A 14,070-nucleotide genomic window follows, 5' to 3' on the forward strand; every position below is an offset into this window, starting at 1 on the left:
GAGGTGACACGAAGGAGAGTAAGTGTGATCCTCAGGGTGACAAGGGACAACCAAAGGGTTTTAAACAGAGATGTGCCTATCTGATCTGCATTTTATAAACTTTACTCCTGGCTGCAGATCAGAGAACTACTGCACAAGGACACGTCCAGAGCAAAGGACCAGGTGGAGGCTGCGGCAGTCACCTAGAAGAGCTAGGGTACGGGCTGGACATGGCAGCTGTGATGTGGGCACAAGGCGGTGGACACACCGGAGGGACATTCAGTGTATCAAACTGGTTGGCGATCTGCAGGACATGGACATACGTGAGGAGACAAATTAGACAACCCAGGCAGGAAATGCAGCAACTGAGGCATTGCTCTGTAGGTCCAAGGAATGAGTCAGAGAGGGGTGTGCGAGTGTGAGGTATCCAGTACATACTCATACAGGTTTAGCAAGAGGAAATTTAATGATGTACTGGGTTTTGTTGTCTATTTTTCAGCACATACCAAATTGCTTATTATATTGAGTTTATATGTCCAGTTTTTGAAATGTGAGCAAAATCCTAAATATCATTAAAACACATTTTGAGAATAGAAATTTTTACAATGTTCTCACAAAGATATTCTTTCTTCTGAATATAACCATTTCAGTAAAGCCTCCTACAGCATCAGTCTGTCCCCATAATAAGTTACTGTCACAGAGCCAGCATTTGTTCAGTGGGGTTGAAAAGCAGGTTTCGCTCTTCTTAGACAAAGCTCCAGTTTCAGGGCAGAGCTCCAAAAGTCTCCCACAGGCTATGTTCAGGATGCCAAACAAAAGCAGATTTTTCAACAACAGCTAATATAAAGAAGAGGGAAATTGCAGGAGGAAAGGGGTGGTTGGGTGCAAATGGGGAGGATAGAGAGGGTAGATGGTGATGGATGGAGACTTGACTTGGGGTGGTGAACACAGTGCGATATACAGATGATGTGTTGTGAAATCGGGCACCTTGAAACCTGTGTAATTATTAATCAGTGTTACCCCAATAAAGTAGAAAAGAAAAAAAGGAGAAAAAAACTCAATATCCCAACTGAGAAATGAACAAAGGAAATGAAAATAGTCTCGGTAAAAAATACAATGACCTTGGAAACACTCAAGAGTTCAGTCAAGTAAAAGAAATGTCAGTTACTACTGTACTGAGACACCATGTTCTACCCAAGATGAGCAAAGATGGACTCTGGTAACACTCTGTGTGGTGAGAGGTAAGGAAACAAGTCTCTACAGGGTAAGTGAGTACTCTTTGCATGGAGTGAAAGATAGAAATAGCCCCCAATTTAATGTGCCCATAAAAATTTTTAAAGCAAATCCATTTCAAGGAATTTGTTTACCTGATTATACTCATACAATGTGGGAAATGGTTTAAGTTTACAACTATTCACTGAAACATAGAAAAAACCCTAAACATCCATCAATAGAGAACTGGCTTAGACAATATGTTATAGCTATAGCACAGAATACTATGCAGCCATAAAAAGAATAGAAAAAAGAGTGGAAACAACCCAAATTGTCCATTGATGGATTAATGGATAAAAAAAAAAAACACAATAAAATGGCATTCAGACATTAAAAGAAAATGAAATTCTGACACACACTACAATATGGATGTACCTGAAGATATTATGTTAAGTGAAATAAGCCAGAAACAAAAGGGCAAATATTGAATGATCACAGTTATATGAGACACCTGGAATATTTAAATTCATAGAGGCAGGAAGTCTGAACAGTGGTTACCAGAGGTTGGGGAATGGAGGAACAGGCACTAGTTCAATGAGGACAGTTTCAATTGGGATGATAAAAAAGTTCTGGAGATGATGGTGGTGATGGTTGTACAACAATGTGAATGTACTTAATGCCACTCAACTGTACACTTAAAAATGGTAAATTTCATTATATATATATATATCTCACAATCAAAAAAGAATGAAGAACTACTTTATGTACTAATATGGAATAATCTCCAAAACAGATCATTAAATAAAAATAAAATTTCCAGAATAACACGTGTACTATGTTGCCTTCTGTGTAAAACAGAGGGGAACAGAAGAAAATATATTCAGTTATGTAGGCTCAGACTTTCTTCAGAGCACACAGAGGAGCCTAGTCACACATGGGTGCATCCCAGAGGAGCCAGTGGCCTGAACGTGTCAGTGAGTGGAGGCAGAAGAAAGGAGAAGACTTTTCAACAGATGCTGTTTTGTACCTTCCAGTTTTATAGCCTAGAAATATATTATATACTTTAAAATTTTTTAAACAATTTTTTAAAATTAATACAATTAAAATGCTTATTAAAGTTTTTCTTGCTTTCCTAAAAACTGCCATCTACCAAAAAACTGCCACCTCTCATAGTAAAAAAAAAAAAATCCATGTTTTATATAATCAGTTTTTTTAAAAATAGATTTTTGGCAAACTAATGGGATATATATTTTTGTTCAATTGAAAAATTAAACTGTCATAACACTAAATTTTTCATATAAAACTAATAGAAATATTAATAAAGGATGATGTTTTCTATCATGCATCTAATTCATACATGGCCCTTTATACCAACTACTTGACCAATCTTTCTCACCTCGTCATAATCCATCTTCATAAATCAGATCCCAATGAAAATTCTAGAAGTGCCTTTTCCAGAGAAACAACCAAAGATGAACTATTTGAAAGTCAAGATCCCCGTCCTTCTTTGTTCCAGGAAGCTCCTGTTTCACCACTGGCCCCTGTGGTGCCCAGTGACCCTTTCAGTTGTCACTGACTTCCGCTTTTTTCTTCCCTTTTCTATGCCCATTAAGTCATAACTAAAACAAAGTGCTTGCAATTACATTTTGGCAGGTGTTATACTCAACAAATCTTGATACTATTGTTTCCTGTTGCCTTTAGAAGAGGCTATTTGATTCCTAAAGTTCTGATTAGAGTTATACTAAAAAAAACTATAGTTTTTACAAGAAACTCTTATTACCTGTCAACATTCTTTGAAAATCCTTTTACTTTTCTCATTTTTAACAGGATAAAAAGAACTTTTAAGTCATTTTCTAAAGGAATTGCCCTTTTTCCTTTTCTTCGTAAACAGGTTCTCACTGCTATTGGCATTTGGACTTTCCTTGCCTACTATCCCCAGTAATTTCATGTGTGGCTTAACAGTGTGGCTTTGAAGACCAGCCAGTTTCCAATATAAAATGTTGCTCCTATTATGACTGTGGGGAACAAAACTGTGTACACTTTGGAGTATCATGAACCAAACTTTCCACATCCAGGGCTTTTACCTCCTAATTGGTCAACATTTAATTGCATAACTGAGCAATTTTCAACTGGTGTGCCTCAAATTTTTAAAACAAGCAAAATACCTGCCTATTTAGACAGGGGCACTGCTTCTTTTCCCTTAGACCAGGAGTCCCCAAACTTTTTACACAGAGGGCCAGTTCACTGTCCCTCAGACTGTTAAAGGGCCGGACTGTAAAAAAAACTATGAACAAATTCCTATGCACACTGCACATATCTTATTTTAAAGTAAAAAAACAAATGGAAGTAGTACTATACGTGTGCGACGCTGTGCTTTGCAGAGCCGCCACATACAGTACTCCTGTGCTCCTCTCACTGACCACCAATGAAAGAGGTGCCCCTTCCGGAAGTGCGGTGGGGGCTGGATGAATGGCCTCAGGGGGCCGCATGCGGCGCGGGCCAGAGTTTGGGGACCCCTGCCTTAGACTGTCAAAAAAAAAATGACAACAGCCAACACAACAATATGCATCCAATGTGAATGAATCAAAATTATACCTATTCTTTTTTCCACCAGATTTGTAAATAATATAATGTTTTTGTTGTGCCTCAGAATTTTAGTAATTAGTTTATGTGTGCCATGAGATGAAAAAGGTTGAAAATTGCTGGCATAATCAAATTCTTACTGGTCAAATCACGTCTTTTTGGGGGAAAAGGCCCTGTTCAGTGGATGACTGCCTAAGTTGGCTGAAAACAAACACTGTTGGAAGAACAATTTGTTTGGGCAAATTCCCAGAGCTAACAATGATTAATACGATATTTAACTGTACAAGGGCTTAACTCTTCCACAGAGAATATGTTCCCACAGTCAGGGGAAACGTTGATGTTCACATTACTCCAGCTATTTCTCACAAATAATACAGGTATCTTATGTGTGGCTCCTTGCTTTCACAAACATATTTTAAGATCTAGACGGGAAATTTTTTCTAAAAAATCGCATTTACTATCTAAATAGAGACATAGTCACTAAAAGAAAATGTGACAACTAAGATCCCACAATTATAAATTCTTTAAGAGACCTACTTTCATCATACAGGTTCAGTGTAGGTTTAATTTAGTTCAATCTCCTAGTTTGTTTAAAATATAAATCCGAAATACCAAAATTCTTAACTTTCCAAGATTTTATATGTAGTATATGCATATAATTCACTACATAGGAAAGCCTTGAATGTTTCCAGTCAAAGGACATAGAGGCATTCGTGTTGAGGATGCATCCTGAGATATTCTACTCGAGGAGTAATGTAATAACAACAAAAACGGCCTCAAGATACCATGATGATTTCATGGCAACCTGACTGCTATGTGACCTGATGGCTTCTCAAGGTTGAGATCTCAGAGAAAAGACACTGCATCCAGGAATATTTGAAGACAATTATATTTTTTACAAAGGCATAAACCAAAGAATAGATTAAGTAAACCTGAGAGATCCTTACTTTTACAAATTTTTCTCTAGAGACTTTCCCAATCTTGTTTATGAGGATATTGCTGACTGTTGCAGTTTCATAGGGACACTATGAGACTCAGGGACAAAGGCAAAGGGACTGAAATCTGATGAGCATCTGGGATTCAGAGAGAAGACTCATTCCATTTTAGAAAGAGCAGAATTCTAGAACACTAAGGGACCTTAGAAATGGCCTAATCATCACTCGTCTTGCAGATAACAAAATGTTATCTCTGGGTATCTGGCTTGATCAACATTTATTAATTTTGTTAGAGACAAGACTTGAACCCAGATATTCTGACCCTCCCCTAACCCTCTTTATTCTATGTGTTGCCATTTAAGTAAAATTCTCAGTTGCACTTATCTTCATGTCACAAATGCTTTATGTAACAAAAATACATTTCCCTTGTTTGGAATTTAGCACACATTTTTCTTATAAATAGGATATACAATGCACAGGTCCCTGAGCCAGCCCCAAATACCTATATGTACACAAAAGGCAGTAGTATCGCAAAAAAAAAAGTCTACACCAACAACTGAATTTATCATTCCAACTCAAAATGAGAAGCAATAGAATTAGATACATCTACTCTCCCTTCTCGGCACCCCTCCAGCTCCAAATCACTACTGATCATCAAGCAGAGAGGAGCCAGTCTCCTATGGGTGAGGAGTGGGGAGCCTTGAGCTTAGCTAAAGGTGTAATCCCAGTGGACACAACTATATCCCAAGCTGGCCTCTGAGTCAACATGTTTATTTTCTTCCATCAGGATAAGGACCATCTCCCTGTTGCCCTATCTTCTGTCAACATTAGGATTTTAGACCAGTGTTTTTACACTGTTTTTTTTGTTTGTTTGTTTGTTTTTTAATTTTTTTATTTTATTTATTCATTTTTAGAGAGGAGAGAGAGACAGAGAGGGAGAGAGAGAGGGAGAGAGAGAGAGAGAGAGAAGGGGGGAGGAGCTGGAAGCATCAACTCCCATATGTGCCTTGACCAGGCAAGCCCAGGGTTTCGAACCGGCGACCTCAACATTTCCAGGTCGATGCTTTATCCACTGCGCCACCACAGGTCAGGCCTAGACCAGTGTTTTTCTTCTCTCTGCCCTGCTGTTGTCTTCAACACAGTCTCACATTCTTATGTGACCTACATATCCTTCTGTCCTTAAAATGAACACTCAGGCAGGGTTTTTATGGCTTTCCAAGGATTTATGACTTTCATCAGTGATGAGAAAGAGTGGAAATGATTCTCTCGTCTGCTCTTCCAGCCCAGCACTTTCTTTTATTTTCTTCAATCCCTGGTGGAGTTCCTCCATGAGTTTAACAGTTTAAAATCCTATGGCCAGATTCACCCTGGTTTAAGCACAAAGATGGCATTCATTTTTTAGCATCTACACTGGGTAGAAGTAAGGGATGTTTAGAGGATGAGAACTTGAAGGAGATACGCATCTGGAAGCCACAGAGGTGAAGGAAGATGCAGTTCTCTGGCCACTGAACCCTGCCTCCCACAATTGTCCTAGGGGCTTATGGAGCACGCACACAACAGAACCTTTAATGTGCTTTAGTGTTTTCATGTTTCTTTACCCTGAACTAGAGTTATCGGCTACTTGAAGAGAAAGCCCATGATGTATCTTTTCATGCCCTGTCAGTTCTGAGAAGATAGTGATTGCTAAATACTTGTGACTACCTGGAAACTTCGAAACTTCTTCAATGTCATGACCTTCTCCAAAGGGATATAAGGAGTATTTCACTATGCCAAATCTGGGAAAGTCATGAACAGCCATGAACAGTAGTTTTTCTTCACTCTTGATACATCTGTATTTGCTTCTTTTCTCCTAATTTCAGGGGAGTGCCTCTGAGGCAATCTCTTAATTAAAAGGTGTTATAGAAGCTAACACTGAACCTATCAACCCACCTCCCAAACCTGTGCCAGGCAATTTGCACAACTGACCACTGAGACAAACGTCTGGCTCAAATCAGAAGGAGAAAGGTACGTTCTGTCCTTCAGGGACTGGCGCTGCCTTTCAAAGCTGACTTTTCAAATTCCAGGTGTTGGCATCCATCCCTTTACTAATTAAGTATGCACTGCTCTGAGAAACAGGCATTCTTTTTTTGGCTGGGATGACAATAGCTATTCCACATAAGAACCCGTTTCTGAAACCACTCATCGTGGAAAGCTGCTGGACCACACCCAAAGAGTACATTTCAAAAGCTTTTGGCATTCCGTATAAAGGCTCCACTGAGTACACCGGATGCACACCCTTCACTCTGGATCCTTCAGATATTCAGAAGGTAGTCCAGGGCCTCACTCTCAGAAATGGGACAGTCCTCAAGGGGGAACTCAGAGAAGTACAGCGAAGACATAAATAACCTTCCACAACTCAGGGGGGGGGGGAGCTATTGTGGAGCTGTTATAACATCAGATTCCTAAAACAATGGGCAGAGTTCTGATTCAACTTACAAAAAGGGGCAAAAGAGACCTATTAAAACTTTCAGCAAATGGCAAGATATTACACAAAGAAAAGGGGACAACTATGCACCACCTTTTCTGAAGACAGAACATGAAGAACGTCAAGGAGACAACAGTACTTTGAGATGCTGACTGACTGGTGAATGTTGAATCCTTCATGGCTCTGAAACCTTCTTTGGACATCTTGAAACACAGCAGTGACTTCTACCTTTACAAAGCAGGTCTTGTGAACTATAATCCAAGAGTAAGGCATTGGCTGCAAGACCTGCAGGCTGCTGCTTCTTCTTCTTTCTGTTTGTCTATGGCCACAGCATTTTAATAATTTGAATCTTTTGACGCATTTCAATTATAACCTTGTTAGTTGTTCAATGCTACACAAAACACCTTCAAATTCTTCTGGCTCCCTTTCATAGACTGAAATGCTATGCTGAACAAATCTTGTAAGAAATAAGCATGGAAAATATTATCCAGATAGAAGGTTGCTGAGTTTATCTTACTGGTTGCAAAATCTATGTCCTTTCAGTGTTGTGATTTCGTTTTGATTGGATTTATCATGCTACAGAGGCAGTGGATATTATCCAAATCACTCCACATTTCAAAAAGGGCAAAGAGACTGATCACACTTACTGGAAATGGGGTTGTCATCAGCTTGGTCTGCCTTTGTCAAAATTTGATAAGGTATGGAACTAGCCCTGCAGTGGTGAGTGTGAAAATAAAGTAATACGCCAAGTTAAATATAGAAGAATTCTGTTTTGAATCTTTTCTTTATATAACCAAGGGAACATACTGATATAAGAAACTGCCACAACTCACTCAAAACTTTATTTGTGCTAGAGAGAACACTAATGAGAATTAAAGCAATTGAAATAGGTCTTTGTCTTCAGAGTGATAGACCAAGTTCATTTTCCTTATTCTCTATCATGGGCTAAATTGAGTTCCTCCAAAATCTGTATGGGGAAGTCCTAACCCAAGTACCTCAGAATTTGACTGTATTCAGACATAGGGCCTTTAAAAAGACACTTACACAAATGAGATCAGATTGATGGGCTCTGACTCAATATGACAAGTGTCACGAGACGAAGAGATTAGGACACAAACACACAGAGGGAAGACCATGTGAAGACATGGCAAAACGGTGGCCATCTGCACCTGCAAACCGAGAGAGGTCTCAGAAGAAACCAACCCTGCTAAGTAAGACCTTGACCTTGAACTTCTAGCCTTCAGAACCATGAGACAATAAATGTCTGTTGTTCAAGTCAGCCAGAGTGTGGCACCTTCTTATAGCAGTTCTAGCAGACTAATAATGCACATCATCTTCTGGATCTCCTACCAATACTGAACCTTGCTTCCTTCTTTTTTTTTTATCAACTTCAGTTGAAATCTGTTTTTCCTAACTCCCACATTCTTTTCTTCTGCTTAGCCCCTCTCCATCTCTTCTTTCTTCCACCCTGCCTCTTTCTTCTTCTTCCCTCACCTTCTTCCCAGGCAGCGGTGTTACCCTGTGAAAGTGAGAGGGAGGGAAGGCATCTTGCACCCAGCATCCACAGGTGTGTTGAGAGACTCAGTCCCCCCACACAGCTCCCAAGTATGTCTGGTTTGTATTTAAAATCATTCAACAACATCAGCCTCTCCCTTTCTGGGTGAATGACCATGTCACTCGACTTCTCTGAGTTTCTTTTTTCTCATATATTAAAAAAAATGGTGATGCAAAGTTTTGCATAGTTGTTGTGAGGTTCAGTTAAGGTAATAATATACTGGAAAATACTTCATATACTAATCACTATCGCTCAGTTTCCTATCTGTAAAAGAAATATTGCCTAGAATATTTTAGTATTGTATCATGAAAAAATCAATAGCAAATAATTACAACTTCTATAACTCTGGATATTGTATATTTTAAAGAATTACTCTGTGTTTCATTGACCTAAGAAAGTTTATTTTTGTTTTTCCTGCTAGTCAATATTTATGAAGTGTTATACTTGGTATTGAGGTGAATTTTAGAGACACAAAAGCCCTTGTTTGTGTCTTTATGATCCTGCAATCTATTTGGAAGGATAAAACTTTAATAGTAAAAACAATGATAAAATCTGTTGAAGTGGTTTTCAGGGCTGCAATGGGATATATTTAGCAAAGTCTCACTGTAGGTCAAGCCAGTACGTATCTGAACTTTCTAGGACAACTTTCCAGACAGCGATTTTCAACTACCCCCATTAAAGTCACTGCCAGCAGACAAATCTGACTAAAGAGATTTAACATCAAGAATAAAAATCTCTGTGCTAACTTAAATGGTGTATATTACTTTAATCAAATCTAATTCTATAACAATTTGTAATATAGAACCCCTTAATAAACAAGTACTTCTAATATTTTTCTACATTCCATCAGGAAAAAAATATATATGTATTATATTTCCCTATGTTTAAGACGCACCTTTTTTCGAAAAATTTGGGGTCTAAAAACTGGGTGCGTCTTATACAGTGGTTGTAGAAGTGCGGCATTTGAAATGCCATAGATGGAACTGAGGATGAGGCAATAAATGAAGACAGTGATTTGTCATCAGACACAGATAAGGACAAGCTAATGGATGGGAGTTTTGACAGTGATGAGGAGTTATATGAATTTTATGATGAATAAAACTTGAGTTCAGTAACTTTATGTAATACATTTTTTTTTTCAAATTTCGAGCCCCAAAATTAAGGTGCATCTTATACATGGGAGCATCTTATACATGGGGAAATATGGTAAGTGATATCTGACTTTAGAAACATCTCAACCAAACTGAAAATCAAATAATTTTTTTTAGAAATTCACACTATTAAGAATGGTCAAGCCCTGGCTGGTTGGCTAAGCAGTAGAGCGATGGCCCAGCATGTGGAAGTCCCGGGTTCAATTCCTGGCCAGGGCACACAGGAGAAGCGCCCATCTGCTTCTCCACCCTTCTCTCTCTCTTTTCTCTCTATCTCTCTCTTCCCTTCCCACAGCCAAGGCTCCATTGGAGCAAAGTTGGCCAGGGCACTGAGGATGGCTCCATGGCCTCTGCCTCAGGTGCTAGAATGGCTCCAGCCGCAATGGAGCAACACCCCAGATGGGCAGAGCATCACCCCCTAGTGGGCATGCTGGGTAGATCCTGGTCCAGTGCATGCGGGAGTCTGTCTCTCTGCCTCCCCCACTTCTCATTACAGAAAAATACCAAAAAATAAAAATAAAAATAAAAATAAAGAATGGTCAAATGTAAAATATGGTAATTCAGTTAGTAAGGATAAAGAAATAAAAGAGTTAATATTTCAGAAGCAGCATGTCATAGCAGTCACATTTGAACTTAGATCCTGACTTCACCACTTACTAACTGTAAGGCCTGTGGCAAATTACTGTACTGTTCTGAGTGCCATCTTCCTCATACTCTAAATCAGAGGTCTCAAACTCGAGGCCCGCGGGCTGCATGCGGCCCGCCGAACAATTTTGTGCGGCCCGCAGACTAATCCACATAGTTCAAAATATTTTGGATAAAATTAAGTAAGCCTAGGGGCCTACTTGTATTTTTCATTTCTCTAGCATCCTAGCTAGATATTAGCTTAGTTAACAGCAGTTGTGATGCAAACTACACTTTCTGGTCATTTTGTGACACTGAGTAAACTGCATGTACGATTGTGCTTGTTGTACTGATTTTTTTTGTTGTTTTCAACTGCAGTGAGAAAAGTGTTGCATAACAGTTGCCTTTTGTAGACCTAGTGCGGCCCGCCGAATGGCTGTGATCTTGCTCTGCAGCCCACATGCTGAGTTGAGTTTGAGACCCCTGTTCTAAATGGGTATAAATAATGTCTGCCTTGAAAGGGCAAAGGCGATGACATAGATGAAAAGTTTACCTGTGATTTTTACACCGCCATACACTGGCCATTAGCAGAGTATGTCCTGGGTGGAATTTCTGAACGAGAATAGCATAGTGAATTATGCTATAACTACTCCCTAACTTTTCTCTCTCCCCAAACTAAAATTTTCTAACTCAACTTTGTACATCCCTTTCACCACCTATTTCTTTCTCCCAGAGTCTGGCAATCTACACATCACATAATAAAGACTCAATACATGTTTGATGACTAAATGCATGAATAAAAATAAGACATAGATAGTTTTAAAGTAGAAGCAGGGGGAAAAATAAACTCATGTATGGAATACATCTTAAGAACTGGTAACAGATCAATGTCTGACAAACACGATTAAAACCTGGAGAAACAAACAAACAAACAAAACACCAAAAGATAACTTTAGCTCTAGTAAAATAAAAGGAAAAAGGAGGGAGAAAGTACTACTGTAGTTGCCAACCATTGCTCTGGTAAAGATAATTTAAATTCCTGGCCAATTTTTTTTTCTTTTTTTTTTAGTGTATGGCTAAAACAAATAACCTTCGAGATAAATAAGCGAAAACTGCTTGGTGCGTTTACATGTAAGAAAATACCCAGTGAAATAAAATGGAGGTTAATTCTCTCCTATGCTTTGTGAAAGTCGTGTCTTTCTAAACATTTTAAGGCGCACTTGTCTGGGTTCTTCATACTGTGTCTGCTGCCTCCTGTATGTGCTCTTCTTCCCCAAAGATCTTGCTTAATATGGAAAGGCTGAGGATCGATTTGTTTTCATGGATCCAAACTTGTTCCTGTATTTTATTTTTTTAATAATAATAATTAAGGAATATCCATCAGCAGCTGCAACATTGCAAAAGAGTAAACAGAATGCTGTTTTTTATCACATTTTACTTTAGAAGGGAGTATCTTCTAACTTTTTCACATCTTCCATCAGACCATAATCCAGAGATTTTCAAAAGGAAAGTATTACTACACTAAGTAGGTGGTAAGTCTAGAAGTTTAATTCCCTAACGTAAGGACAAGTGTTTGCCTATATACTTAATGATGGCAAGCGAAACTTATCAAAAGAAACATCAGACTTGTTGGCTCATCCTGGGGAAGAAGCTCCCAAATACAGAGGCACCCCTCCCGCGCACTCCCTCGTTACTCAGCAACCCGGGCAAGCCTCCGCTCCGTCTGCCCCGCTGCCATGGCAACGTCCGGATGCCCGCGCGCCCGCTTTGTGTCCGCGCAGCCCGGACGCCTCAGTGCGCGCCCGCCCCGTGCACCTGTTGGGCTGCGCAACTTTTCAAAACCCCGCGTCCCGAGCTGCTGTGCCCTGCATTGTTACCCAGAGCCACCGATTCCCGTCTTCTTTCAGAAAAAAAATGTTCCACCAATACAGGATTGCAGCCAGCTGCTGCTAGGTGGTCCCGGCTCCAAAGTGGCAACCGACAAAGAAAAAGTACTTACCTTTTCCAGCATTCTCGCGCATTAAAAGGCGATGGAGAGGGCTTAGAGGGCTCCGCCCATCCCGCACCGAGCTCCACGTGGAAAGGAAGTCACGGAGAAGTCAACGGGAAACTTTGTCCCCGGCGAGCCCCTGGCCCCCACCCTCACCCCCACCCCCGGGTCCCCTGCGTCGTCCTCATCTCCAGCACAAAGGGCGAGGGAACTCTCAGGCCATTCGATCCCGGCTAGATTCCAGACGGGTTCTGCGGGGCTGCTTAGATGCTACCCCTCCCTGGCGGTGCCCGGCTCCGCCCGCCCGTCCTCCGAGGCGAGCTGCACCTCCAGGACCTGGCTGCGCTATTGTTCGTTCCCTGGTTTCGGAAGGTTGCGGTGAAGGGCGGGCTAGGGCGTGGGGGGTGGCTCGAGCTCACTCCAGGCCAACTCAGGTTGAATGTCTAGCCAGGTTTTCTCCCTGGCTTCTTCCCCGAGCCTTGCTGTTGCATATTCATAAAAGCGGAGTCGTCTTCCATCTCTTTCGAATCCCCAGGGTAGAGGGAAACTGAAACAAGTCGGGACGATTTGATTTGGAAGGAAACATGGAGAGGAGAATAGGTGGGGAAATGAGTGGTGACATGATTAAATAGGAAAGTGTAGAATTTCTGTCTCTCACAGAGGCCATTTCACGGTGCCTGGATCAAGTAAATTTAATTTACTGAGTAAATCCTTCAGTCTTAGTTTACAGTATTAGACTAATTGGGGAATTCTTTTCTTTTCTTTTTTTTTCTTTTTTTTTTTTTTTTTTTTTGCGCCAAGGATTTTTAATAACTATTAGCACTGTGTGCTCTTCATACCGAACAGACCAGTTAAAAATGTATGGAGGCAGACCTCCCTAATCACATCAATCCTATTGATTTTCATCATAATTAATTGTCTACTTTTCACGTGGTGCAGCCCTCCACCACCATTCCCCAAAAACCAGATTTTCTGAGTTTGATAAGGAGTTACATTGCTAATGGAAACCCATTTTTATTAAATAAAAAATAGGGTACGAAAAATGACAGGCCGCCTGACCAGGCCGTTGCGCAGTGGTTAGAGCATTGGACTAGGACACAGAGGACCCAGGTTCAAAACCCTGAGGTCACGGCTTGAGCACAGGCTCACTAGCTTGAGCAAAGGGTCGCTGGCTTGAGTGTGGGATCATGGACATGACCCCATGGTCACTGGCTTGAGCCCAAAGGTCGCTGGCTTGAGCCCAAGGTTGCTGGCTTGAGCCCAAGGACGCTGGCTTGAGAGTCACTCGCCCTGCTGGAACCCATCCCCTCAACCCCCATCAAGGCATACGTATATGAGAACGCAATCAATGAACAACTAAGGAGATGCAACAAAGAATTGATGCTTCTCATCTCTCTCCCTTCCTGTCTGTCTGTCCCTATCTGTCCCTCTCTCTGTCTCTGTCACAAAAAAGGAAAAGAAAAATGACAGGCTTAAGGACATTAACGTGGGAGACAGGACAGTCTTACTGAGAAGCACTAACACCTTTGTCATGAGGTATTTCTCCAGATACAAAAGTGGTCCTGCAGAGTGGTTTA

At 40.6% G+C, this 14,070-nt stretch overlaps 1 long non-coding RNA gene across 1 annotated transcript in view; it reads right to left on the minus strand.

Moving 5' to 3' along the window:
• The window catches only part of LOC136393191 (uncharacterized), an 86,508-nt gene extending 73,922 nt beyond the window's left edge, over positions 1-12,586 (minus strand). Inside the window, exon 1 of the long non-coding RNA XR_010749055.1 lies at positions 12,503-12,586. This is a non-coding gene — a long non-coding RNA (uncharacterized lncRNA). The remainder of the gene's footprint in view (positions 1-12,502) is intronic.
• Positions 12,587-14,070: the final 1,484 nt, after the last annotated feature.

The sequence above is a fragment of the Saccopteryx leptura genome, chromosome 2 (genome assembly GCF_036850995.1).
Source record: "Saccopteryx leptura isolate mSacLep1 chromosome 2, mSacLep1_pri_phased_curated, whole genome shotgun sequence".
Taxonomy (NCBI): domain Eukaryota; kingdom Metazoa; phylum Chordata; class Mammalia; order Chiroptera; family Emballonuridae; genus Saccopteryx; species Saccopteryx leptura.